This window comes from Chamaea fasciata, unplaced genomic scaffold, assembly GCF_029207755.1.
Source record: "Chamaea fasciata isolate MVZ Bird 193981 ecotype frontalis unplaced genomic scaffold, bChaFas1.0.hap1 SCAF_12, whole genome shotgun sequence".
NCBI classification, from domain to species: domain Eukaryota; kingdom Metazoa; phylum Chordata; class Aves; order Passeriformes; family Sylviidae; genus Chamaea; species Chamaea fasciata.
Genome location: NW_027094097.1, coordinates 7249125 through 7274474, shown reverse-complemented (window position 1 = coordinate 7274474; position 25350 = coordinate 7249125). Strand labels below are relative to the sequence as shown.

General features: G+C 39.9%; 1 long non-coding RNA gene across 1 annotated transcript in view; it reads left to right on the top strand.

Annotated features, from left to right (window-relative positions):
- Window positions 1–23831, top strand: part of LOC136295860 (uncharacterized) — a 71251-nt gene extending 47420 nt beyond the window's left edge. Inside the window, exons 3-4 of the long non-coding RNA XR_010722817.1 lie at window positions 22557–22676; window positions 23792–23831. This is a non-coding gene — a long non-coding RNA (uncharacterized lncRNA). The remainder of the gene's footprint in view (window positions 1–22556; window positions 22677–23791) is intronic.
- The last annotated feature ends 1519 nt before the right edge of the window (window positions 23832–25350 follow it).

Sequence of the window (25350 nt, the reverse complement as noted above, 5' to 3'; positions counted from 1 at the left end):
TTACCTCAAGAAACACAGCTCTTTCAAAAATCCCACTTCCCTGCCTGCCCCCCCAACCCCCACCAATGTTTGTATTTAAAAAATATTATTCCACTTGTATTTCTTAACCAACTAAATAACAAGCACACTGTTATTTCTCAAGCTGTTTTAAGCACATAGCACAGAATTGTCTCTGTAACCCCTAATTTGAATACCAGAATCTCTCATTTTTCTTGTGCCCCATTTGCACACTCTGCATAATAAATGTTAACATAGGTAGGACTTTACATCATCAAAGAAAACATACTCCATGAAATACCATGCATATAAAATATATATAATTTTCATCAGGATAGGACTGCATGTTTTCTCCCTTCCTGCCTTGCATTTTGTCAAACATACATTGTATATTAATGTAACGCTTCAAAAAATAATAGATTGTTTCTGGTTCATTTAGCCGTGCATGTGTTATCTCATTTTATGAAGCGTATGCACATCTTTTAATCTGCTATTAACATTTTCTTCAACTTTGCCCCCCTCTCTGTTTTATCCTGGCAGTAGGCGAGGGAGGTTTGTTTATCCTGCTCCAATTCTGGGATGTTTTCATCTTTAATTGTAGGTCAGGGAGCAGGGACCTCCCTGGCACTTTTGTTTTCCCCGGCTATGTAAATGCGAGTGTGCCGGCTGCACTGGTGGGACCTCCTTTCCCTTCAGGGTTCCTTATGCAGCAGATGCATTGCCAATCCTCTTATTGTCCCGATATTGATCCCACCTCCCCATAATGAACTGTAACAACAACTCTATTATTCGCAGGTACCCGATTGGCTGAGGATAATATGAAATTAGCTGGCGTGCATCGGGCCTGTCAGTATCGATTTCCCTACCCAGATTACTTGTTACAAAAGAATAGAGCTGTCTGCACCGTAATTGAACAAGTTAACTCCTTGTCTCATAAAATGTAAGCCCATATTGATTGCCTACTGTAGTATGCAGAAGGAGGAAAGTTATAATGGTATTTAATCGCCATGGTGCTGAGAGGCCTTTTTTTTGTGAACCAAGTGACAGCTGCTGAGAAAAGGCTTGAGGCTTGCTTGCAAACAGAGAAAACAGCAGGATTTCTCTGAGTGATACATAATGAAGGGCTGCAGTGAATAGAGCTCATTGCTGCTGTAGCCTGGCTCATGGTGCTTCTGCCACTGCTAAATGCAGTAATTTTTATTTTAGTTGCTTTGTGGATGAATGGCAGGACACAGTTGGGCATGTGTTGGTTGGCTTCCTTAAGCTGTGGTGTCTCAGATCTTATTTTGGTTTAGGTATGCGCTCTTTCTGGGCATCAAGAAATGAATTGAAAATGGAGTTGTAAATGTTTTATGAGCATGGGAGGTCTGAGTTGCCCCACCAGGCCAGCTGGGGATGGCACAGCTCTGGTGGGTGTCTCCTGTTGGATGTGTGCTGCTCTGGGGTGTCTGGCTCTGCTCGGTGGCTGCGTTTGTAGCAGCAGCTCCCTGTGTGCAGTGACATTTTAAAAAGAACAAATTACACCTACTCCAGCAAGTGTGTGTTACATTAACAGGCAATGTCACTTAAAGAGCAGTTTGGGAACAAATTATGGAAGCTCTGAGCTCAGGGAGGAAGGGTGGGTGCTCCAGGGGCTCTTTCCTATGGTGTTGGCTGTGTTGGTTGGCTACACTACATGGAGGCTCTGGCCACAGAGTTTCAGAGATGGGCAAAGGCTTGGAGAAAACTCCTTGTTCATAGCGAATGACAAGCTCTTGCACTGCAAGATCCTGCCGTGCCACTGTTTGGTTTTGTCTGTCCTCAGCACTTTAGTTTCCTGTTCAAACTCACCTCTCCACACGGCGATATCTCTATTTTTTCTTGCATTTTCCATTCCCTCGAGTTCTAAGTTGTTGGGTTTTTTCCTTTCACCAGAGACAGAACAAGAGATAAATACCATACCTAAAGACATTATGCTAGGTTTTTTAACTGTGATATTGTATTTATTCCTCCCTTCATTAACCTGGCAAATTTGACATCTTTTCCTTTCCACTCCTTTTGTGGACCCCTAAGCATTGCTGGAATTGACATAGCTGTTACTTTTCCAATAAATTCAAGGGAAGCAGCAGTTTTTCTTCACTTGCTTTCTATTCCATCATGCTTTCCCATCAACTAGATTCGTTAGATTTTTCAGAAGTGCCACATAAGTGCCTCTTCCCTCCATTGCAGAATTTATTAGGCAGCATTTAATAGGGATACAAATGTGTGAATAAAGGCACCAGCTTTGCTAGGATTTATTGTATTCCACTTTTGCAGTAAGGGGTATAAAATGAGATGATTCTCTTTTCTGGAAGAGCTGTGCAAAGCTACTGAGAGATCCTAATCCAAAGTAGGTCATGGAAAGGAGCAAAATCAAAGAAAGAGGGATGCAAACTTCAGGGTGAAGGAGGAGTTGTTCCAAATCACGGAATTTGAGTGTGAATCGTGGGATGGGATGCATTGATATTGATCACTTGCAGGGACTCCCCACAGAGCCTTGAGGAAAAGAATCCAGGTAAAAAAAAGAGCTAGAAACAGAAAAAACTAGCTCAGTGGGCAATCCATGCCATTTCTTCAGAAAGCAAAGGATATCACCAGAGTGTATAAAGTAAAAGAAAAAGACTAAATTTTTTGCCTGGATTAGGATTCAGCACCATATGTGAACCCTGTCTTGCCTGCAGATTTTAGTGATTTTACTCAAAATTTGAACATCAAATCATTTTAAGAAAATTTATGTTTTGAAATATATTAAAGAAAAAGAATGTATACTCATTTAGAAGGCTTTTATATTCATCTTTCAATGGCATATTAATATCTTTGCCTTGAAATTAAACCACTGAATGTATGGCGTAATCCAACCACATGGAGTCTACATGGGTGTGGTAGTCACTGGAGATGGCGCCTTTCTGCAGCTCCATGATCCCCTGGGAGTAAAAATCAAATTACTCCCTGTTTTTTTTTTTTTTGTATCCATGGAACCACTCACACTGAAGGAGATTATAATGGAAACTATTGCCAATATGCCATGGTTGACTATAGCATGACTGTAACAGGCTGTATGGCATTTGAGGTAATGGAAATTAAATCAGGAGGGTAAGGGAGAAGGAAGAACAGAAAGTAAAGTGTGTTACTCTTCCACTCTGCCCAACTGAAAGCAAACTGCTTCACCAAACAGAAGCTGTGTCGTCACTCAGGGTTTTATGAACGCTTTAAGCTGCAGTGTGGGAGGACGCAAATGCAGGGAGTTTCTGGTCTCTGCTGTGTGTCAGCCTTGTGTGCTCTGAAGCAGAGGGCAGGTTTCTACTGCAGCTTTTAACTTGAGATCTGGTTGAAAAAGAAGATTGACAAGAAATTTCAAATAAGCTGCTGCTCCCAAGTGATTGAAACAAGGGCAGTTTTCATTCTTTCACATTCCTAGAATTTAAGAGAGAATCAATCAAATGGTACCAAAGATTCCCCAAAGCTATGACACACTCTTCTTTGCGTCCATATTCACCCTGCTGCTGTGGACAGTGACAAGTGCCAATAATCACTTTGATAATTGCCTTGACACTTTTTAGACTTAATACCTCTCCCCACAGAAAGTACTTTTGTTTTTCTATTTGTCTGTTTTAATTTCTTTGGGGAAAATTAGTGGCTTGTGGGGAATATTGTTCTGGTGTATATAAAGTCAAAATCCCAGGTATGTTCAAGGATCATGACTGTCCGGATGTGGCTGCGAAATGTTTCATTCTGGGGAAACAAGTGCAACTTTTCAGGGTCCTGAATGTTTGCACGACAAGGTCCGCTGGGACACTCTGTGGTAAAACATAACTGTATCTAAGCTGTGTGAATATGCAAATGTGCAAGTTCTTTTCAGCTTACTTGTTGCGACCTGAGATTTCTTGGACTCACTTCATTACTACTCTATCATCCCATTGTCTTCCATGTGCCCCTCTCTGGGGGAAATGAGTCTATTAGAGACATGCAGGAAGCTCAGCAAGTCAGTGCTTGGCAAGGGTTAAACACTGTTGCCTCCTACCTGGATGGTGTGCATCCCTCTCCTTTGGTCTAGCTGGCACAGAGCTTAGCAGAGTGGGGTTCAGGTGATGGCTGCAACTACTTGGTGCTACTAACCTGAAAATTATATATAGCAATAAATGTGAGGAGCAAAAAATTGAGGCTATGACATGACCTTAGAGCAGCTTAATAAATAATGCATATAAAATATGCCAATCAAAAAGAAAAAAACCTAACATAGTATTGCATATACTTCTTTGGGCTGCAGACTAAATACAGTGGCTGCTGCCTTTTCTTCTACTCTTTTTACACATGTGCACCTCTGCTTCCTGAATTCCAATCTCAGCCTTTGCACCAGAGTAATGGTGGAAGGCAGCTTCACAAATTGGGATATTTTCATTCTTTGGTATTACTGTGAAGTGCAAATGTATATAAATGGCTATTGCTGTGTATACGGAAAAGACTTGAAGTAAGATGGAAGTATGCAAAATACCAAATAATTTCTTTCATATTGGCCTAGGGTAATATATTATCTTTATTTTCCCTGTTCCTGAAGCTAGGCTATTTCATTGTATTCCATGACAATTTTTACATGCTGACAATGCTGTCCATGAAAATTGGTAAAGTTTCTCTATATGCTCAGTCTGGAAGAAGATTTTGGAATTCTTCTGCCTTTTAATGCCTTCTTGGGTTGGTGCTGCCAGATGTGTTTTGGGCTGTAGCCCTGAGGACAGGTCCTTAAGCACAGGAGCTCTGGACTACTGGGTTGGAGGCAGGAGAACTGCAGGGACACGTTCAGGCTTGTTATGTTCATTCATGTTTTTGTACCACGAGCACATTAGATCTGGGGGCCTTTGGCAGGTTAATACAAGAGGAAACAGAGCCAGTGCAATGGGTTTTTTTCATCCCAAAGAAGATAAATTTTGCCTGCTTTTCTTCCTCTCACGGGAGCTGCCCATGCAAGGTGGAAGTTCACATTAGTGAATAGTTGTTTTGGCCCAAAAAGGAGACTAGACTATTTTTCAGGTTTCTCTGAGGAAAAATTTCTGCTGTAAAATGAATTGAATTTCTCTGGTATAATTTAGGGCACTTTTCTTTCCTGAGAAGTTGGATTTTGTACTTGTGCTCCAAGCTGCTGCTGTCTCGAATCAGGCCACCTAAATTGCTGCATTTGATAGACTTAGTTTTTATACTTTTTAATCAACTATTTTGAATTTTAAGTCTTTTCTTCAGTCAGTTATTTAATTTTTTTCTCCCACAGTGCTAAATAATGATACTGACTGCCTAGTTAGTATTTTATTTATTCCTGAATACCTTTGTTCTTTGTAAAGCACCTTTTCTTCCTTGAGGTACGAGTATAGCCTCACTTTCTTCTTTTTTTTTTTGCAACTAAAAGTGTGCTTGGAGTCTCCTGTTTTTGTGTGAAGGTATCTGTTTTGACTTTTAGGGTTGACAGAAACAAATAAGGATAGAGAAAAGGCAGTTTAGAAGGACATAGAAATATTTATTATAGAGATTGAGAATAATAAGAAAATATCTGCCAGGCAAACAACTTGTGTTTAAAAGAATTATTGTGCTAAAGCCCCTCAAGGTAGCAGTTCACTTAGCACTTCCTGTATCAGTTGCCTGTGACTGCCAGACCTCTGGAGTAAATATTTTCTGTTATCTGTGTGTGATGAGTGGCCAGAATAATGCGGAGCCCAGCTGGAATCTTTGGGTGCTACAACTTGGAATAACAGAGAATCATCCCTCCCTGCAGATAATCTTGATATGCTGCTTGTGGGTTTACCCAGCACTGCTGGAATTGATTAGAGTTCAACAGTGACATGAGACAAAGATCCAGTTTAAATAGGTTTGTGATGAAAATGATCTTTGAAATTAAGGTTGTTTTCCAAAACTGAATTGAGTTGGAAAATATTTCGTGAAGCATTCAAAAACGCCTCTCTTTTTGAAACACTCTGAATTTCCACATTGTTACACAATGGTTACCTTCAATCCACAACAGGACTTTACTGTGTTGGGTTTGGATGTTGGGTAGAAAGTGCAAGGGATTATGGAAAACACTTTTTTATACCCAGGGTATATTTCCATTAGTTAGATTACCTAAGCATGCTTTTTTTGGGATGATAAGTTTGTTTTGTGGGGATTTTTGTTTGTTGGGTTGTTGTTTTTAAATTCTAACCCGGGTTTGGTTTCTTCGCTTGCTACTAATGAAATAAATAGATTATGGTGCAAGAGAATGGGAAGGCTTTTACCTTTCTGAAACTTGTTACTGGATACAAGAGAAAGTGGAAATCCCTTTAGTTTGCTATAATGACTTGTGTGCTGGGATTTTTTTCAGTTCCAGGTTGTAAAAAAATGAGTATTTGGGGGAAAAATAGGGGAAAAAAGGTGATGGTTCTGCAAGAATCTTATTTTAAGAATAGGCTTCCTTAATAATCACTCAAAAAGCTCTGGGCTTATTCAAAGTAAGAACTGTGTCGATGAGAAACATCCATTCACACCCTGCCATCAGAATTAGAAAATGAGGGGGAAACAGAAAGTGGGCACAAATGTATCTGTAATATTGGTTCTTACTCTCTTCAGTTTGCTTAGGAGGCCTAAAAGTTTCTTCTTAAAAAACCTGGAAATGTGATTTAGAAATTACTTCTTGAATGGGTGTTGTATATCTGTCCCACTCAGTTGCTTGTACACACCTGCACCTTGACATCCCCAAAGCACTGGTGCAGGATGTTCAGTATTTTTAATTGTGCTCTGAACATGGCCTGGCAGACCCTGATAATCTTACCTTTTGGCAATTTGTATGTGTACATGTCTTACTCTCACAGCAGGATTTCTTATTCTCTCCCAGCTCTGATTGTATGCAAGGGGCTTTCCTGTCTCTGCAACAAGCCAAGGCGAGCTCCTTATTTACTCTGCCTATTGTGAGTGCTCAGATCTATGTGCAATTGTATATCAAATAACCTTGCCCCTAAGCAGATGAGTATTTATTTCAGTCAGTTACCCCTTATAATTACTATATTGAACCTAGTTGTCTATAAAATGGATGGTTTGCTCATACAGTTTACCAAAATAGTTCATTAGGGGTTAAACAAAATGAAATCCCATTTGCAAAGAGTATAATAAATTGTTTCATCTGTGAATTTAGCTGTTCTCCCTAATGCAGACATGGATGTTACAGTGGTTCTCCCTTGATAGGGTTATGGGTTAATGAAATGCTTTTTCTGTTGCTTATTTTCCTCTCTTCTGTGCTGAGTGATAAGTAGCTAACCAACGAAGCTTGTAATTACAATCTTACAGAAACCGGGCCGATCTGTATATAAATCTCACCATCCAATTACAAGATGTAATAATTTTGCACTCAAGCTGGTAATGAGGTCTAATACTTGTGCATGTGATAATCCCCTCTGGATGCCGGCTTGATCAGATGTTGGCTTTGTAATTAGACGGGCAGAAAATCATTATTTCATGTTCAGGAAAAAATTAGGTTGGTGGGAAGTTAATTTTCTCTCCACTCTCTGAAGCGTAGACAAGAATTTAATGATTTAATCATGATTGTTAGCTCTTTTGCAATCAATTTGTAATGATTGTGTAGCAACTCTCTTCAAGGGAAGCCGCATCAGGGAGGAGTATGCAAACAACTTTCTAGGAGGGTTGATTATAAATAGTATTACATGTCTCCAAAGCCCATTAAAATCTTCTTAATGGTGACGTACTGATTCACACGTTGCATCTGGGCAGTCTTGAGAAAGGAGACCTGGGCTAGGTTGGCTTTGCCACGTGTATGGAAGCCCCCAGGTCATTTGGCAGTCCCTGAGTGCTGGTGGAAAGCCACTTTGTGTGGACTGTGCTGCTAAAGCTGTGATGGGCAGTGGTCTGTGTTAGCCATTCTTGGGCATTGTCTTCTCTACACACCTTTTCTAAATTATATTACAAAAGTTTCCATAAAGTGTGACTAGGGAGAAATATTTCAGTTGCTTGATCTGAACTATATAAAAAACAGAAAAATGGTATTTTAGCTCTACTTGTGAAGGAAGAACTTGCATTTGGTCCTTCATAACTCGCAGAAGAGATACTTTCGACTGCCACAATCAAATCTGTCTTTCATATTTGAGCATAGCTGGTTTATCAGCTAAATTAAAATAATTTTCTTTTCCTCTGGGAGAAAATTCAAACTGTATATGTTGCTCCATAAGTGGAATACAGTATTTCTACTCAACGAGAAACTGACAAAAATGCTGAGCAAACCAAAAAGCAAAATATTGGAATAATTCCAGAACTGTTCAGGAATTTGGGTTGAGAGCAACCCCAGAAAACTGTATCAGAAGGAGGAAGGGGGGACAAACCAACAGTGGGCACCACACCAAATGCTGTGAGAATCTCCTGCAAGGACAGAGTCACGCAATAAATAGATCAGCTTGCGGTGTCTGGCTCAGTGGGCTGAGAAGGGTAACACCTTGAAACTCTATTTTCCTAGGACCTGGTATTCTGACAGATGCCTTCTGTTCCACTGGCAGGCACCAGCAAAGAGCCCTGAGGAGGGCATCTTCTTCACGTCACTGCTGATGTGCAGCTGAGGTTCCTCTTTTTTGAGCAGCAGTCTGCTCCAGCAACTCCTAGGTGGAGTGAGATGATTTACTGCTAAGCTTGGAGCCCTGTGGCTTTCTCTATTTTGATGTAATTATATTGTATTGTTATGTTAACTCTAAATATTAGCTCTATGCCCATGCTGTTCTATTTAAATTAATTCTGTTTGCATTCTGCAATGTTTTTGAATCACAGTTTTCTTCCTCCATACTGCTTTCACATTATGCTGATTTGTCAGCAGTATAGCTTTTCCTTTTCAACAGGATCCAGGAGCTGGGCTTAAAATTTTATAGTATTACAGTCTAGTCAGATCTAACATCAGTTTTACTGGTAATTGTTACAGGGCTGGCTCAGGTTGAGTTTGGTTCAACAACATTTGCAAATGAGCTTTACAAGGTACATATGCAGCCTTAGAAAAGAGTGTACCAGCAACACCACTACTTGCATCAGGTTCATGAGTTTGCTTCTCTTTTTGTTTTCCTTTCAAGTACTCATTCCAGACGTGTTTGCTTTCAAGCTGCACTATACTTGTAATTTCTGAGAAGGGGAGGAAAAATGTGATATTTACTTAGATTTGAACTATGTTTCTCAGTTGTGGATTTTATACCACATTAACTTTGTCAGCTGTGAGGGACTTTAGTTCAGATGTGTGGCAATATGCTGGTTAGGGACAAGCTGTATGCTCAGGGAGAATCCCCCTTTTAATTGCACAGTGCATTCTTTTTTCCCAACCAAAATTTTCTGTAGTTGGCACCAAATTTTATTTTTCTGTTTTTCAGCCTTGTCAAGAGAGGACTCAGAATAATAGTCAAATAATGCTTAATTCCCTGATGTGGATATTTGGTGATGTACTTTTTGTCATTTCTTCTGGGACTGAAGCCTTTTCAGTTGAAATCATTCTTGTTTTGGCTGAGGGTCAGCGAGGCTAAACAGCTGTTGGTGATCCAATTACAGGGGTTTGCAGAGAATCATTTCAAGTTTGCCTCACCAGTTCAGACCCATTCTAATTGCTATTGCTACTCAACTAAGCTATTGAAGTAAACCTTTGCAGGGGTCTGTGGGTGATTTCCACATGCATGTCTCCTGGCTAATCCATATCCAGCCAGTCCTAGAAAATCTATGCACATTCTTGGAAGCTTTGACTTTTGAAAGATGAGGGAAGGACAGAAGTATTTGCCATAACAAGCAAAATGCAGTTGCATATAAACAATGCCTTCTGTTATATGAATTAGCTCCCGTGCTATGAAATGCAATTACAGCAAGGAAACCAAAGGGCTGTCATCAAAGACTTTGTATCAACTGTTCAGTTTTGTTAGCTGAACCTTGCAAACCTTGAAGTAAAACAACTGATGGTGTCTTTCGTATTTTTGAAAACAAGGATTTTCTTTGAAAATAAATAATTGCATGGAGAATTATATTTATTACAAGATCTGAGCAATGCCATGTAGATAAAGTCTCTCTATTCTATTTATTTTTTTTCTCTTAGCACTTACATTGTTTTGTTTGTGAGCTTGATATATAGGGAAGAGAGAGATCAGGGAAGGAGAGGGAAGGCAGATAGTGCTTCCCTCATAAAATATACAAGGAGCTTGCGTACAGAAGTGTCTCTATGAATCTGTTTATGGCTCTTTGTGACTGACTGGCTAAATTACAGTTTCATTGTTCTAAATCCCTGAGGACTTTTCCAGAGATGTTGTAACTAAAGCTGTGCATGTTGTTAAGCTCTTCCTACCTGTCACAATCAGCTGCAAATACAACTAATTTACCTATTTTAGTTAACCTCTCAAGGAGCAATGTAATTACCTTTTAAAAAATCATGTTTGTCGTTGGGGAAATAATTTGATGTTTTTGGTTATTTCTGTCAGGCACACACACGGTGGTTTAAAGCAGCTCCTGGTTCCAGCAGCACTGGCGTGGCCTTTGAACTGTGTTGTGTTTAGAAAGCAGATGAAAAAGAAGTGTTGAAAAAAGTTTCCGCTCTTTAATCTGTTCTCCAGAGTACTTGGAGACAGTGATCCCACAGGACAGCTCAGTGGTTATGTTCTTCCTCCAGAGAAACCTGTCTGCACCCTCACAGAAGCACAAAGAGTTGGGGATTCCTAGAATGTTCCCAGAAATTGTGGTCTGCTGGAATGGCTGGCAACCTCTGTTGGTACTGTTTTATCATGATTTTGGGTCTAATCCTTTCTATCAAAGCTCTGTGAGCCCTGAAAATGCTAAAGGGGAAACATTCTGAGGTATATTAAAATTATATAAAGAGTTTTGAGGTTCATCTGCTTTTTAAGGAGTGTTAGGTCCTGACTTTACTGTGTCCTGTCTGCATGTGCAATTGTACAGACATGTCTCATCTGAGGAAATAAAACTTGCCTACACTGCAAAAGTGCTGTCTCATATTTCTCCAGTTGGACACTTATGGGAAATAAATTCTTAGAGCAGATTTTTCAGAGCAGAGAAACCAAGTTCTGTCACATCTCTTGCCTCGTGACTGTACAAATCTCCCACATCTATTGCCTCTCTGTGCCAATGGGACCTTGCAGCACATCTGCAGCTTCAGAGCACTCACAGCCTACACTGCTGGCTGGTTTGTATTCCAGCAGCCAGTTCCTGGGTAGAACAACCTCACGGAGTGTCTCCTGCCCCATCTTGGTGCTTTCCCCACAGTTAAGACAACAGGAGAGTGGTTATTTTGTTTTGCCTTTGTTGTGCCAGCCATGGAAAGATGGCCTCATGGTTATTTTGATTTTGTGCCATTTAGGACTATTTAAGGATAAAACCGTGCTAAATCTTCAGTGCCATTACTGTTGTATAATAACTGATGTCTCTGAGAGCTTCCTGGGAATATAAGGAAATGCTATGGGCCTTGTGCACTGCAGTATCAGCATTTGTTTGATGTATTTTTCAAGCATTGTTTGGTTTCAGGCACAATGGTGATGCGCTTTAGGTCTTTAAGATTCAGAATAGCAACAATTGTCTTGAACAGACAGTAGAAATTCACTAATTCATGCTAATGACTATAAGAGATTTGTTTTATGGTAACACTTCATAATGTGCAAGTAGATGACAGTAGTATTTTTTGTGAAAATAATGAAGTCTTAGTAATGTGAGACCGTTTTACTACTTGCAGCTATTAAATCTTTGCAGAGAAGTAGGGAGAGGTCTATTTTTTGCAGAAAATCATAAAGTTGGATGGTGAAATGTAGTTTATCAGGCAGTGTGAGAAAACCTGTCCTCCCCTACTACCTCAGAGCTCTCCATTAATGCTTTTCCCCTCCTACAGCAGTCTCTAGGTGTCCATTCTTCCAAAGATGAGACAGGGAGCTGGGAACTCTGCCACAAACTAAGGTTTTCTTTTCTAAAAGTCTTCACTGTCATAACTTGCTTAATGACTTATTTTCTATAAAGAAAATGCAATGTTAAATGGGTGCAAATGCCTCTCTCTTGAGAAGGTGAGGCCTGAAACACCAGGTGCTACAAGGCTGCCGGAGTCCTGTGGGGCTTGCAAAGTGCTACCTCTTGTTGAGCAGAGAGGTCCTTGCCATGCCCTGGGCAGACTGGAATGTTCCCTTCCTGGGAAACACCTTTGCTGTGAGGTCAGCTGCATTGGAGCCAAACGCTGCTGCTGTCACTGAGCTATTCCATCCTCCAGTCCCTGCAACAAGGGATCTACCCTGTGGAGCAGGACCATCCTTAAAGCTTGCCCAACATCAAAACACTTTATTTTATCCAGCAGAATAAGCACTGGCTGGACAGGTGAGAGCTGGAAGCACGACCTTGGTCTGTGCCAGCTGAATTTTTTCACTGCAGGGGTCTGGCAGAGGCAGCACTGATGCCTGTGGCACCACCCTTCCAGCCCCTGCCACAAAGGCATTGCTGGAATTGCAGGCTAGCAGTGTAAACTGGGAGGGCAGAAAATTGTCTTTGACCACAGGGATGTTGCAGCTGAAAATATTTTAAGTATTTTCTTTAATTTATGAGATTATTCCTACACAAAGCTATTTTCTGGTGGACTGGTGCAGTGCTGTGGTACTAATCACGGACTGAGGTTTTTCCCTTTCTCCATAGTCGTGCAATCAGGGTTTTGTAATAGGACCCAGTAGCTCTGTGGTCATCTCTTCAAAATTGACTGTACTCTCCATTTTCTTCCATATATCTTTGAAGATTTTTGGCATCCCTTGTTCATAGGCTGAAAGTTCAGGTCAAGCTTTTGAGTCTCCTAATCACTCAGTTCTGGCATAGTCCTGTTGCCACTAAAGCCTCTTTTCATGCCTGTTTAATGCCTCAGAAGTGCTTTCAAGTGGTCTTTGATAAATCATAGTAAGTGTTATTCCAGTCACTCAATAGCAGTACCTGCTGGAGTCTTTTTTAGCTCCCAAGGCAGCTGTTCCCTCTTGCCTTATTTTACCAGTGACAGTAATTCATTCCACTTGAGCTGACTAGCTTATTTCACATTTATTTGCACATTATGAGCAGTGTCATTCTACTTACCCTTCAGACAGTAAATGGTTTGAAAAATTCAACTGTAACAAATATTAGGCATGGGGTGGGGAAGAGGAAAATGTAACCTTTACATTGGGGGTCCAAATAAAAACATAATGAATAAATAATATTTTAAAATTATCTCAATCATCGAGTGTATGCAAAAATCAAAGGTGCTGCATAAACTGGCATTATTCCTTTGAGAATACATTTCTCTTTCCCACCATCTAGTTTAGCTTCCCTGGAGTGGAGTTAAATAAAATATTACCCATCAGGTCAGGAAAATAATTAGTCCTGCATTATTGCCTCCTTCCCAAGCAATCAAACTTGACCCATATATATTATGTATGTTTGCACCCTGCACATCTGGGAAACAGGATGTATATAAACAGATGAATTTGGGCTCCATGTTTGCATACCAAGACAGCTCTGCTACTGCTCTCTACAGAAAAGACAAGCTGAAAAATTATCAGAGCAAAAGCAAGTAATTTTTGTTTTGGTGTCCTTAAGTAATTTCTTTCTAGTAATCTTTTGCTGGTTGTGGCAAGTAGTTATGAAAATGCCATAACTTAATATGATGGCAAGTTTTCCCCTTGTACATGACAAATTACAGAAGTACAAATAATCATGCTGCTCTCAGCAATTTAGTAACAGGCTTTTTGCTTTTGTAATGAAAATAGACAACAGAACATCAGATAGGAAGGAAATAAGGATCTTCCAGAGACTGGAACAATCTTGGTGCGAAATTAGGGTGGTCTTGTGCAGTTCTTATGAGGATGAAATTTTTTTAAGGTCCCAAATTTAGGAGTCAAGAAAAAGTTTTTAATTTTCATTCATTAATAGATAAATTTCTAGCATTCTCAGCTTCCAAGACCAGCTGAGAAGTCCCACATCACATATTTATTAACTGGACTTCATGATAGCTGTGCTGTACATTGGCTAGCAGAGCCCAGCCTAACTCATGGCTTCCAAATATTGCAGTGATAGTATCAAAGAGGAGACCTTCAGAAGTGGGACTGAAAGAGGGAATGGTGAAGGGTCAGGGTAGTCTCTCTTCAGTACTGAGCTCAGGATGCTGAATCATTCCAAGGAAAAGAGTGACCTGGGGCGATGGGCACTACTGACCGGCTCTGTCAGGGGTTTGCAGCTGAGGGAATGCCTGAACTGAAGGAGGGAGGGCAGGTGATCTACAACATGGTTAAGCAGTGGCCACAGCCTCAGAAAATCAGGGGTTAATTTCTGCTGAATCTTAGAAAATTGTGTACAATGACTTGGTTTTCCCTCTATTAAAAAAAAAGAACGATACCAAGGAATGTTTTTTGGGCAGTGAGACCCTGAGTGTAAGAGCACTTTCACACTACATGTCACCCAACCCTGGGCAGCTGAGTGAAGGCAACTGGTCCTTTACAAAAGGGCTGTGTTCTGTGTAATCTCACAGGACTTTAACCACATCTGGTGTTTTTAGATGCTGCTGAAATAAAGGAAAATTTTAGCAAAGCACTTCCATCAGCAGTGGCTGAGTGACAGAAATCATGGCTGAGATCCTGCATTCAAGCTGTGCAACATGCAGCTGTCTGGATAAGCAGGAGAGTTTACTATAACCTACACTCAGTGCAGTCATCATCTTTCCATCTCTATGTCAAATGTTTTGTCTATAAAATGTAAGCAGAGGTGAGAATCCTAAACATTTCTGTCCTCTTTTGGCAGAACTAACCATTAACTTACAGCAGTGCTGTTGTAAAGTCATCTTTCTTGGGAGAAAGAGCTCTGTCTAGGAGAAAGTATTGGAAGTTTGAAGACAGAAATTGGAAACATCCCTTACCTAAGTCCGTACATGACAGAAACCCAGATCTTTGTCCTCCAACAAGTACAGCCAAAACAGAAAACACCACTTCCAACTTCCTGTTCATAAAGATGATGATATTCATGATTATAATGTGAAGTCAGTTACTGCTGAGAAAGTTGGGAAGACCCGAGAGCTTATCTTACAAATTTTCATTGCTGATGGACAGGGTGATGGTGGTAAGCCTAGCAATGCCTGCTTGAAGAACTTTGCTGCTTGATAGTTGTATTGGTATCCTACTGATTCATATCCTGAAATCACAGCTGAATTGCTGTTTTCTGTTTAGACCCCTCCAAAAGTCTACCTTCTATCCTGCGGGATTTTGTGAATTATCTCTTTTCTGTTTCCTTGATTTTTGCTCTTCAGTTATACCCTTTTTTTGCCCTGTTCTTCATTACTCTATGTTGTTTTTTATTTCTAGTTTTCAATATGGTTGGCATCTTCAACTGAGAGTTCACATTAAGTTGTTGCCCTTGAAACTATAGGAATAAGCCTTTCATTTAGAAGACTTAGGGAATCTTTCATTTGTAGTCATACAGTAATTAAACAGGACTGTATCTTTGAATGTTGTAGGATTTATGGACTACGCATTTTCTCTCCTATGCTTTTAAAAAGAAAACATAATTATATATTAATTGGAGACATGATTTGGAAAAATGTCTGTAATGAAAATTTGCAGTGCTTTGCCTTGTTCTAGCCTAGCACAGGACCTCTGCTGTGGCTCAGTACAGAGCACAAGTGCAGAAAACAGGCTGTTCTCAGCTCACCTGCCAGCCAACAAGCCTGGCTGCCCTTCCTGGTTTTGCTGCAAATTGCTTGCATGGCTTTGAAATTCTTCACTGTGAAGGTGGTGAGGCCCTGGCACAGGCTGATCAGAAAAGCTGTGGGTGCTCCTTCCCTGGAATTGTTCAAGGCCAGGCTGGATGGGGCTCTGAGCAAGCTGGTTTAGTGTAAGGTCTGCGGCAGGAGGTTGAAATGAGATGATCTTTAGGGTCTCTTTCAACCCCAGCCATTCCATGATTCTCCTCCACTTTGTGCAAGGTCAGAGAAGATTTGCTTGTACATCCTTAGAAAGCAAGGTTGTGAAGGCAGACGCTTTTAAAACTGCAATGCCCCTGTTTGCAGCAGGAACAAAGCAGGAAGAGGGGATATTGGATGTAATTACATTTCCAAGAGTTTAATTCTTAAACACTAGACAAATGGGTAGGGATTTAGCAAAGTGAGAGGTTGATTTGTGATTTGGTTGGCTCAAATCACATGGGCACTGTTGAAATGCCTATATCCAGGGAGCAGGAGCAATATGAAGATGGATTGTCTCTGCTCATTTTTTGGGAGTGACAACAGTGAGATGTGGAGGGTAGTGATTGCAGACTGAAGTCTGTTTCCTTGTGTGGCTTCAAGTCTGTGTATGTCAATGCTTTGTTTGCTCCATGTTCTTCTGTCAGACAAATGTTGTCCTTCATGTCAATCTCTGATGTGGTGATTATTCTTAGACCACATGTTGCGGTGTCAATGTGCATCTTGGGGCGTATATATTAATGTCAGCATGGAATCCAAAAGCTGATGAAACAGAAAGGGCGCACATTTGAACAATGCATTCTTTTCCAGCCTCAAGAGAGGCCTGACTTTACTTTCATAAAATCCTTCGTTGTAGCACGCAATCTTCTTGGTTGGTACTGAGTGAGCTGTGTTTTGGAGCACATGCATGAATGTACTCACAAATATATGAAACATTTCATTTTGGCTATTTCCCATGTGGTTTAATTTTTCACAGCTCTGTAAAATATCATGTGCAAATTCTGTTTTCATAGCTTTTATTGTATCTTAAAAGTAGAGTTTTGAATAATTGTTAAGAAAATTTTATCCCAGTCCCTTTAAAGACAAAATCTTTGGTTGATAATACAGCATAGGTTGCTGTTACATCTCTTGGTTTTGAAAGTAACTTTAGAAAGTTTTTTCTGCCAATGGTTTATATTTTAAAAGAAGAGGGTATGACTACCATCTCCTTTTTTTTTTTTCCTTTCCTCTGGTTTTCCCTTCCTATCACTGAAGTGTTTATTCTCATGCAGAAATTATAGTAGCCATTACAAACCCTGTGAGTCTACTGCAGCTCTGAGTTAGCTCCTAATCCTAGCACTCTTTTCCTCTTCTCTCATCTCATATCTCCCTGTGTAGTTTGTATTCCATTTGTTAATTCCAGTTTGATTGACTGTGGGCATCTTTTGAACTCTGTAATTGCCAAAATGCCAGTGCTTCCCTACATAACAGTATTATGTCTGTGTCCCGAGCCACTATCTCAGATGTTATAGGCATCTAGATTTACTCCTTCTCTTTGTCTGAACTTTTTTTACCCTAATGCAGTTCAGCCCTGTTGGTCTCTTGTTTCTCTGAAGCTCAGAGTCAGCAGGCTGAGGTGGCGGCTCAATCTGTAGGAAAAAGAGTGACTGATACAAACACAAAAAATAATTAACTTCTTGTTTGCTGTTTCCAAATGTAATACCACACTTCAAACAAGACATTGCTATTCCACAGATCACAAAGACTGAGTGCAGATTAAATTGTTGTCTTATTTATCTGTGGCAGGCCTTTGTATGAGCCAAGCTCCAAGCATGGAGAAGAAAAAGTCGTCTCTGTGAGTGTTGTACATAGTAAAGACAGACAAGTAGAGAGATATAGGAGAACAGGAAAACAAGGAAAGAGATAGGCAAATTTTATGTGTATTAATATAACTAGCATGGTAACATTGCTTTTGCAAAGGATTTGGAATATGGTTGGAATGAGAACCTGCCCAGTGCATTCAACTGAGTCACTTCCATGGCCATGGCTCTTGTTCTGTGGTTGTAGGATGTGATTTCAGGCACAGAAGTGATGAGGGAAGAAAATGATAAATGATTAGACAAGTGGGTCTTGAATAGAGAGGTGGATTAAATCCTCTGTGGAAAATACATTTGTGTGGTAGAGAAGAGATTCATGAGGATGAGGGTGCTGTCTCTCATCAGTCTCCCTCACTGATACACTAATGCCTCTCTGCTTTTCCTCCTCTGCTTTTTTTAATACATCCTTACTCTTCATCTACCACTGCATCTACCACTACTGTTCTTTCATACAAACTCTGATCCCAGCACATCTTCATTTTTCAAGGTAATGTTGCAATGAAACAATTATTTTATTGTAAAATAAGTAAAGCAAAACAGGAAGAATTAAGAAGGAATATGTTTATTACTGCACTGTACAACACTCCCAAATGCAAATTTCCATTTTATGTAAAACCAGAGGAGCAAAGATAATGGTGTGAAGGGGTCACTGTAGGAATCTAGATTTTTCCAACACTGATTTGTTAGGATTTTTGAAATTCCAAAGCCTAATTAAAATGTTTTGAAAAATGAAGTACCATCTTTTCTGTACATACATATGAAGATATTTTCTCAACACAAATACCAAAATATCTGGCTGTTATTCTAGTACAGTGTATTTTCCTATGATATCCCTTTTGCAGACCTCAACAGAATTTTTAGAGTTCGACAGAGATAGGGTTTTTTTTCCTCAAACTAATATTAGATTTCTGTGATTTCTATTGACTATAATTAAGTAATGAAAAATGCAGGGGACTGTCATGCCTGGTTTATTTTAAAATTTCCTTTCTTTTTTTCTCCTTTTTTGTTTTCCAATCTAACTGCTTATATGGCCCTTTGTAATGTCATTATCACAGTGGTTTAAAGACAATGGTAAAAGATGACAAACAGTGAAAGGAATGTTCAAAATCCAAGTCCATAAATAGGTTTTCTTGGGAACATCACAAAGGGTCTATTGTGCTGCACATAGCAGAGACAGAAAGGATATCTGCCCATCCCCTACCAAATGCTGCAGACTTCTGCACATCACTTGCTGGTGCAATAAAAACCTCTGAAAATATCCGTGGGTACAAAAACCTTACTTGCAAGATGCTACTGCATTATTTTTCCACTCATAATTCAAATAATTGCCCTAGGTAATGTTTTCGTATTGGTGTGGTCAGTCACCATTATCTGTGTCCTGTGAAGTGCTTCTGGCCTGAGAGGAAGTGCTCCTGCTGTGCTTGTTGTGGGCTGTGGCAGTCACATGTTGGAAGCCGTGCTTGAACTGTGTGGTGGATTTTCAAGGTCAATAAAAATATTGGGCTGTAAAAGGGGGAGTGAGAGACCACCGACTTCATTTTTTGCTTGCGGCTTCATCTCAGTTCAAAACCTTCCTGATGCATTATCTGACTGAGTTTTTGGGTAAAAATATATTAATGCTCTCTTATTCAGTGCTGTTCTATTACCTATTCATCAAAAATATTGCTTTTGTGCATTTTTCATTATAAGATTCAACATTACCAATGTTAATAAAGAGAGAACTCCTTTTCTTTTCTTAGAAATGGAATATGTAAAGACATCTCCTCTTTGATGTTTCTAAGCCAATACAATATGTATTTGAATGAGGATAAAAGTCATTCTTTTAACAGAAGATCATCCAAGTCATTTCTGATGAAACTCAAGAGGAGGGTTTTTTTTTTTTTTCCAAGTGATGCTTAGAAAATAAGATTAAATAAGGAGGGGAATACCACTTTAGAAGTAACAGCTAGTAGAAATAAGTCACATATTTGATAGTATTTCATGTAGGCCCATGGTGACATCAGCCTCTTTTATTGTGATGAACTGTTCAGCAGCAGCTGCCTTTCCTTCAAAGGGACGAGACCTTGCTGTCACAGGCAGGTATTTCATGTGATGCTGTCCTGAACTGTGAATATACAGCAGGCCAGATTTTGGGTGTCTCTCCCAGAATTTCCCATTCTGCTAGAGAATCCCATGTCACTGGTTACTTCTCTCCTGTGGGAATTTTTACTGTGAATTTTCCACTGAGAATTAGACCATACATCACTCTGTTCAAGAGCTGCTATAAATTTGCAGCTAATAAATTTTATGAGGCCTGTGAAGCCTTGGGCCTAGAAAGCTTCTTGAATGCTGTCCCAGCTCACTACTGTCTGGCCAGCCCTTCCCCTGTGTACAGGCACAGGACAGGGTTGTATCTCCCATTTATGAGTTGTCAGCTTCTGTGCTGCTGCAGACTGATGCGCTGAGGGAGTGTCAGGGGATTAGACACTTCCTTAATTTACTGCCTCTGAAAATCTGTCTGAAGTTTGATCGTTTGGCCAAAATGTAAGAATGTACCACAGAGTAATTAGCAGAAAAGTTTTCTTAGAGCAGAGCAGACATACTGAACGGGAGAGGCAGCTCACGCAGAATTATTGTTGTTGCACCAGTATTTGTTCCTGTCAATGGAAACCTTCCCGTGGACAAGGGCAGTGTCCTGACTCATTCCCTTGCTCTGCACTGTTTAAATAGCTGGATTTCTGCTGTGCAAAACAGGCTTCCTAGGAGCACTGAAACACTATCTGGGTTTGACTTTTAGACAGATTTACATTTTGGGCTGCAGCAGGAGAGTTTGAGCTTCTACCCACTGTCAGGGTGCCTGGGGAGACAGCTCTGGGGGTTTCAACACAGTGAAACTGACTTTGCAGGGATGTTTTTGCCTTGGTTTGTTGCTGTTGGGTTTATTTTTTTTCCTTAAGTTTAAAATGAACTTATGAAAATGGATGTATTGTTGTCAGGAGAATAAAGGTTTCTTTTCTCTCAGTACAGAGACGTTTTCTGAGGTGAGCTAGACATCAGTGGCCAGACATAATATCCCCAGCTCACAGCAAGCTGAATGTTTTCTTGGCTCACAACCCTGTGCTGTGTTGCCTGAAAAAACTGCAGCAGCCTCCTGAAAGCCGTGGTGTTTGCCAGCCAGCTGACTGTACAACTCACCGAATGCCATGCAGGCTTCTTGTTCTCAGAGTATTATTTTAAAAGTCTGACCTTTAACAAACTGGAAGCCACTTTAAGAAGGTTCTGTGTCTACAGAATTCTTGCTACCTGTAATGTGCTATGGCCACTCTGAACCAGTGGCTGAGACAGACGTTCTTGGGCTCAGCAGGTCTGCTTGCAGCAGAAGATGTTTCTGGGCCTAGCTGAAGGGGTAGGTTTAAAACTGAATCAAAACATCCACTATCTGGTTTGCTCTGAGGTTGTTTTGGTTTTGTTTTTAAATCTGCTGATATCACTGAAAGAAAAAACAAAAACCCCCAAAAAACAACAAACAAACAAACAGAAAACCCAACAAACCAAAAACCCCAAACCTTAAAATGTATTTCAGAGGTGCAGAGAAACACAAACCCAGACCAGAAAGCTCCGGTGAGGGGCAGGTGATACATGGGCATAGCGGGGAATTGTTTTTCTCCTGTTACCTCCTGCACACACATGCCAGTAGAAAGGCTGGCAAAGCAACCCAGTAACTGAATGATGCTGCTGCAGCTTCTAAGCCTTTTAGACTGACTGGGCAGTACTACATGTTGTGCCTATTTTAGGTACTTAATGACCCTACTATCATGGTAAAAACCAAAACCATTTCATACTCTATAGATAAAAACCATTAACACTGGGTTCAAAAGTCTGTAGAAGAAAGATGGGAAATAGATCTGTTTCACTTTTAAAATAACCCCTTGAATTTAGACAATGCCAAGCAAGCAGTCACCATTTGGAGAGGCTGAGATGCAAAACTTGATTGTTCTGAATATTTATTACAAAATGTGTTGCTCCAGCTCTTATGAGAAGCAACCTGCTATTCTGCATCTTGCATAAATCAAACATGCCTGCCATTTGCTAAATTATTACATTATAAACCATGTTGTAATTACAAAACTTTAGTTGTTCCATTTATAATCTCCATGGTTTATCGTGTTATTTGTTGGACTTGAAAGCTGAGGCATAGAATTTATGAAGTCCACTAAAATGTTATATTCTCTTTCCTTTTCTCCTGATGATCAAATGACTAAATCAATTGCTGGGGCAATGCCAATGGTAATAGGATCAATAAGATTGTGAAATTTATTGTATGTTTTTGTTGCTGTATAAAATTAGATTGCAGAGTTTATGAATGTTTATTCTTCTGAGCACTGGATTTCTGGTTTTCCTGAAACATACATTACAGTAGTTTGGTCTTTGCTTGTTACATAAGCAGTTAACCTGCAATATTTTAATTGTATCCTCTTAAAAATTAATAAATCTGCATTTTAAATAAGTTTCACCCAAATTAATTTTCATAAATATTTGGTGTTTTCAGGCCATGAATTGACTCCACAGAGTGCTTACTTAGGTGACTTGCTGAGTCTGGAAATTTCCATTCCAAGCTAATGGAATCTTTCTTGATAATTTTTCTTGACTTGTGCATGGTCTTTTGTATCAGAGAATCTCCTGCCCTTCCCCAGTTGACTGCTTCAGACGGTTTAGGCAATGTGTACTGAGACTTATTTTCACAAGTTTTTCAGCCAGCTCTCTTGAGCTTTGTGAAAGTGGCATTTAAATTTCATCCTTAACTTTCCCTGAAGGGTCTAAAATCCCATTTGTCCTTGAGTATAACCCCACTGCAGAGCTGGTGGCCCTTGATGTGCGGCTGTTAGTGTGAGGGTTTCAGCCTGCCTGTGGTGAGCTCTGGCAGGTAAAAATTTATCAATTGTCAGCAAGAGAGTGGGTTTTAACTTCTTACTGTAGAAATTCTTACTCTTCTTCGGTTCTAGAAAGGATGGGACAGTGGCCACGGCATGTGCTGTGTGTAGCCACCCATGGTTTCTCTGGAGATTTCCTTGGTGCTCTTAGGCAAGCATCCCTGCCATGATCCCAGCTACCTACATCACATTGTAAGTAGTGTTTCTTCTCCATTAAAACTGAGCTAATATTCCTTACAAATGTGTTTCAGGACTGCCTAAGAATTGCAAGTCTCTCTAATACTTCAATAATATAGAACAGTTAAGCTTAGTAAAGTTTTTTTCTCTTTCATGGGATTAAAAACTTTGTCCTTTAGTGGTGTCAAACTGCAGCCAAGTGTGTCTGTTTTCATTTTTATTAAAATATAATTAAGCCATCGAGGAGGGGAAACGATATTAAAATATTTTTCTTTGTGTGAAAATCTTTCCATGAGGCTCTAAAATTCTTACTCTATAGTAATTTCTTTTAGCTGCTTGGAGTGTCTTTGCAGTTAACATGCTCGGTTATCGTTACGTAAATTTAAGTTGGATGGAGAAAAATATGCTACTGCTACTTGCTGTGACAGTAACATAAAGGGACAACACTGAGATTATTTTTTTCTGCTTGGTCTTTCTTGAATGCGATATCTTTATTTTTAAAATGGCATTGAAAACTCTATCTGAAATATTTATAAAGCACAGATATTGCATAAGGGAAGAACTAAAAAAAGGAGTTCCTGGTAGTCAGTTCTTAAAGTAGAGGATGTAATTTTCCATTTATCTTTCAAAAATTAAGCTTTTCAGGGGTGATATCTATTAAATCCAACTAGAGCTTCACATTGCTAAAATCTGACTTTTAAAAATCTTTATCTGAAAGCATTAGCTTTGCCATTTGTATGAAGGCAGCAAGCTACCCAGTGACTGGTAAGAACATGAGTGATGCAGGCATTTTTCTGGAATGGGGGAAGCATGGAACTCAAATGCCAGCTCCTTACATCCCAGAAGAGCATGTAGTTACTTGGTAATAGGTTATTATGAAATATTCCTGGGTTTCTTTTTTCCTTTTTTATCTAAACTTCCCCAAACAAACTCAAAAAGAAGAAAGAACAGACATTGAGGCACCTCTGTATTTCATGCTGAAAAATCACAACCTGCTGTTGTTCCTTGCCAAGTTAGAAAAATGCTTTTGGTTATTTTCGTGAATTTATTTGTATATAGGTAACTTTTTTAAAAAAACTACTGCCATTATTCAGGTGCCTAAATCCTGTTTTCAAAATACTATCTTTCAGGACTCCTGGTTGAACTGCGACTACACAAAAAATGGAAATGTTGTGGTAAAAGGTGAGCCAGCATTGGAAGCCAACTTCCACACCAATGTCTGCTCCAGGTCCTCTGGGAGCTAATTCATGGTGCATCTTGGATGCTATTTAGGTCAAATTTCTCCTAAAAAATGAATTATTCTGTGAGTTACTTCAAATTCCTGCAGTCTGGGCACACTGGGGCTTGCAGGGCGTCTTGTATTTATTGAGTACAACTCCATCTTGGAAGTCAAGCAGTGGTGTCTCCTCAGGAGATATTGATTGGGGAGGTGGACCATGAAAACCTGTCATATCCTGAAGCAGAGACCCGAGCTAATTGGAGTGTAGTTGTGTCATTCCTTTATCCATAGTTACAGGATGCTGGACTGTATGGTGCAAACATCGCTGTAACTGAAAACCAATGTATTACATGATAAAGATTAGTTTATTGATGGAGCTCAGGCTTGTGCAGAGCTGCGGGGACAGCTCTTCCATGATGTACCAGTAACTATTCTACAATGTAATAATTTAAAACCATTAGCAGCATGTTGTTGTCGTCTTTCATTTTAATTGTCTTATGTCTCCTACTGTATTTTTTTTAGTACTGGCACATATGCCAGACTTTAAAGGGTCTATTGTGGAATGTTTGTCACAAACAACCAGGACTAAAAGGCTTGAGGGCATGAAATAAACATGCATTTGCATTAAAAAATAATTGCTGTGGGGTTTTACTTTGTGTTTTTGTTTTAGTCTTGGAGGAAAAGATGAACTCTTTCTTCATTTGGCTGGTGCAGAAACATCCAGACATGAGTCTTCAGAAATGCAGCAGGACTGCTGGGATGTTGGGGCAAAAGCAAAAACACCCTGTCCCCTCCCTGTGCTGGCCCACCCACCTCTCCTGCTCCATTCGTTTTAACACTCCCTCCAGACTGGAAAGGCAAACATGTTAGAGCAGGAATCCTGTGCTTCAGCTGCCTGACATATGGTACCACATAATCCCTTTTTCATTCTGGAAGTGCCAAAACCCAACAGCCTTGTACTGCAGCCTTGAAATGTAATAGGATGAACACACAATGCCACAACAAAGCTGCTGTGTTGGGTGTGTAAATCTGTCCATCCAGTTAACAAATTCTTCATAATACTTGTTTTCAAGAAGATGTTGTTCTGATCATCAATTGATTTGTTGGATGGGATTTGTGTGATTCGGTTTTTCTACTTCTTCTAGAGACAGACCCTTGTTTTGGCTGCTGTGATGCTGTACATGCAGGATTTCTATTTCTAGCCTCCTGCTGCTGTTTTGCTGACCTCTTTCTCACTCTGTAGGGAAGCACAAGTTAACACAAAGATTACAGTAAATTTGTTCTATGGTAAACTTACATCAAGAGAAGAAGCAGGAAAGCATTTCCACAAACCAATGATGACTGCATTTCACTACAGCGAAAAAACGCTGTGGCTCATATATCACTGGAAATGACAAAGTGGTTTGCAGTGCATAAGAACATCAAAGGCTCCCTGTTTATTCAAGGTCACAGACAGATGGAATCTGGTGT